The following is a 3,263-nucleotide window of genomic DNA, read 5'->3' on the forward strand; positions in this document are numbered from 1 at the left end:
TTACTTAATTTATTGAAAAAGATAGAAATGGAGGAAGAGCTTCCAAATTCCTTCTATGAAGCCAGCATCACCTAATACCAAAGCCAGGTAAAGATACAACCAAAAAAGAAAACTATAGACCCATATCCTTAATGAACATAGATGCAAAAATTCTCAACAAAATACTTGCAAACCATATACAGACACACATCAAGAAGATCATTCACCATGATCAAGTAGGCTTTATCCCAGAGATGCAGGGATGGCTCAAGATATGCAAGTCATAAATCATATAAATGTCATTAATAAATGTCATTAATCATATAAATGCACTCAAAGACAAAACCATATTTTCATCTCAATAGATGCAGAAAAGGCTTTTGACAAAATTCACCATGTATTTATGTTGAAAGTTCTAGAGGGAACTGGACTGGAGGGAACATACCTCAACATAATTAAAGCCATATACAACAAACCCACAGGCAGGAATTTATGTTCAAAGTCCTAGAGGAAATTTGGCTGGAGGGAACATATCTCAACATAATTAAAGCTTTATATATATATCAAAACCACAGCCACCATCATTCTAAATGGAGAAAAACTGGAAGCATTCTCATTAAAATCAGGAACCAGACAAGGATGTACACTATCTCCACTCCTTTTCAACACAGTGCTTGAATCTCTGGCTAGAGCAAAAAGACAGGAGAAGGAAATTAAAGTTTTACTAATTGGAAAAGAGAATATCACTTTTTGCAGATGATATGGTACTGTACTTAAGAGATCCTGAGAGTTCCACCAGAAAACGCCTACAACTGATCAACACTTTCTGTATAGTAGGTTATAAAATCAATCTACAAAAATAAGCAGCCTATCTATACAACAATAACAAGCAATTGGAAAAAGAATACAGAGAAATGCTCCCATTCATAATTGCTGCAAAAAAGTATCTTGGAATAAATCTGAACAAAGACACCAAAGATTTCTACAGTGAAAATTTTTAATCCTTAAAGAAAGAGATTGAGGAAGACACCAGGAGATGGAAGGATCTCCCATGCTAATGGATTGGAAGATTTAATATTGGGAAAATTACTATCCTACCAAAAGCAATATATAGATTCAATGCAATCCCAATTAAAATCCCGATTACATACTCCGCAGAATTAGAAAAAAATCCTAAGATTCATATGGAAGCACAAAAGACCTGGGATAGCCAAAACAACCCTGAGCACTAAGAGCAATGCCAGGGGGATTACTATACCAGATTTTAAGCTGTATTACAGAGCTATAGTCATAAAAACAGCATGGTACTGGCACAAAAATAGACACACAGATCGATGGAATATCATTGTAGGCCCAAAATCAAGTACATGGAATTTCAGCCACCTGATATTTGATAAGCGTTCCAAGAACACACAATGGAGGAAAGAAAGCATCTTCAACAAATGGTGCTGGCAAAACTGGATCTCCACCTGTAGAAGAATGAAACTAGATCCTTATCTTTCACCTTGCACAAAAGTCAACTCCAAATGGATCAAATACCTCAATGTGAAACTGGAAACCCTGAAACTATCAGAAGAAAATGTTGGCAGTAACTTAAAAGATGTAGGTGTAGGAAAGGATTTTCTAAACCAGATAGAAGTTGCTCAGGAACTAAGGTCAGCAATCAACAAGTGGGACCTCATTTAACTAAAAAGCTTCTGTACAGCAAAAGAACCAAAAAAAGTGAAGAGAAAACCCACAGAATGGGAAAAAGTCTTCACCACTGACACTGATAGAGGTTTAACATCCAGAATATATAAAGAACTCTAAAAACAAAGAATCGAGAAAGGAAATGACCCAAATAAAAGATGGGATAAAGATCTAAACATAGACTTCTCAAAGGAAGAAATAAAGATGGCTAAGAAACATCTCAAAGTGTTTAACATCGTTCGTAATTGGGGAAATGCAAATTAAAACCACCTGAAAGTATCACTTTACCCAAATCACACTGATTAGGATCAACAGAACAAATGATACCAACTGCTGGCAAGGATGTGGAGAAAGGGGAATGATCATTCACTGCTGGTGGGATGGCAAACTTGTGCAACCTCTATGAAAACAGTGTGAAGAACTCTTAAAAAAACTATAAATGAACCTACAGTATGACCCGTTTATACCATTCCTTGGCATTTATCCAAAAGGACTCATCCAGTTGTAGAGACACTTGTACAATCACATTTGTTGCTGCTCTTTTCACAATAGCTAAGAGATGGAAGCAACCTAAGTGTCCCTCAACTGATGAGTGGGTAACAAAAATGTGGTATATTTACACAATGGAGTTCTATTCAGCAGTAAAGAAAGATGAAATAATGAAATGTGCAGGTAAATGAATGAATCTAGAAACCGTTATACTAAGTGAAGTAACACAGACTCAGAAAAATAAATGACATATAGTCTCCCTCATATATGAATCCTAGAACCAAATATTTTTAAATTTAGATCCTTTTAATAAGATGAGCAGTCCCTGCTGCATGAAATAACTAACACCACCATGACTTCAGCTGTGCCTCATTGCTAAACATAGTCACAATTGGGCTTGTTGATGGTTGTGCTCATTCATTAAAGGAGAGCCAAGCAGGGTCATTGGACCTTCACCAAATTATCCAGACACTCTGTCCAGCTAACTGTAAGTAATTTGGCCCTAATCACACATGGCCTCCTGTCTTTTGAGAGGGCTAAAGTATATAATCTGGGGAAGGCTAGGAAGAGAAGACATGACCCATGCTGAGTAAAGGCTCAAAATAGTGAGCATACACTCAGGTCATACATATTCCTCAGCAACCCCTCAGTTATCTCAATAAATAAGCCCAAAAAATTCATAGGTTCCCCAGTAAAACTTTAATCAAACATTGGCTTGAGACTAGAACCTTAAAAGGGAATAAACATTACTTAACATCCCCAGGAAACAAAGTCTCACAACAGATGGAGAATTTATTTGTTAATGCTATTATGTCTCATAATTTTTAAAAAAGAAAATGAGAATGTAAAAGATGTTAAAAGGATATGGGAATGGAGATATTTTACAAAATAGGAAAAATGAGAACGCCTAAGCAAGTGATGAAGGTCTGTGTAGATTTATTATGATATATAAAGGCCGAGACAAAAATACTGTACACATAATCTTAAAATGTCTATGGTCATAGTTTAGTCAACTAGTTTAAGAAACAAAATATATATCTGGTCAAGGTTTATCTGAGAATACTTAGTTTTTTACTCAAACCTTACCTACATTGCACACAGTAATT

The sequence above is a fragment of the Nannospalax galili genome, unplaced genomic scaffold (assembly GCF_000622305.1).
Source record: "Nannospalax galili isolate Female #2095 unplaced genomic scaffold, S.galili_v1.0 scaffold1762, whole genome shotgun sequence".
Taxonomy (NCBI): domain Eukaryota; kingdom Metazoa; phylum Chordata; class Mammalia; order Rodentia; family Spalacidae; genus Nannospalax; species Nannospalax galili.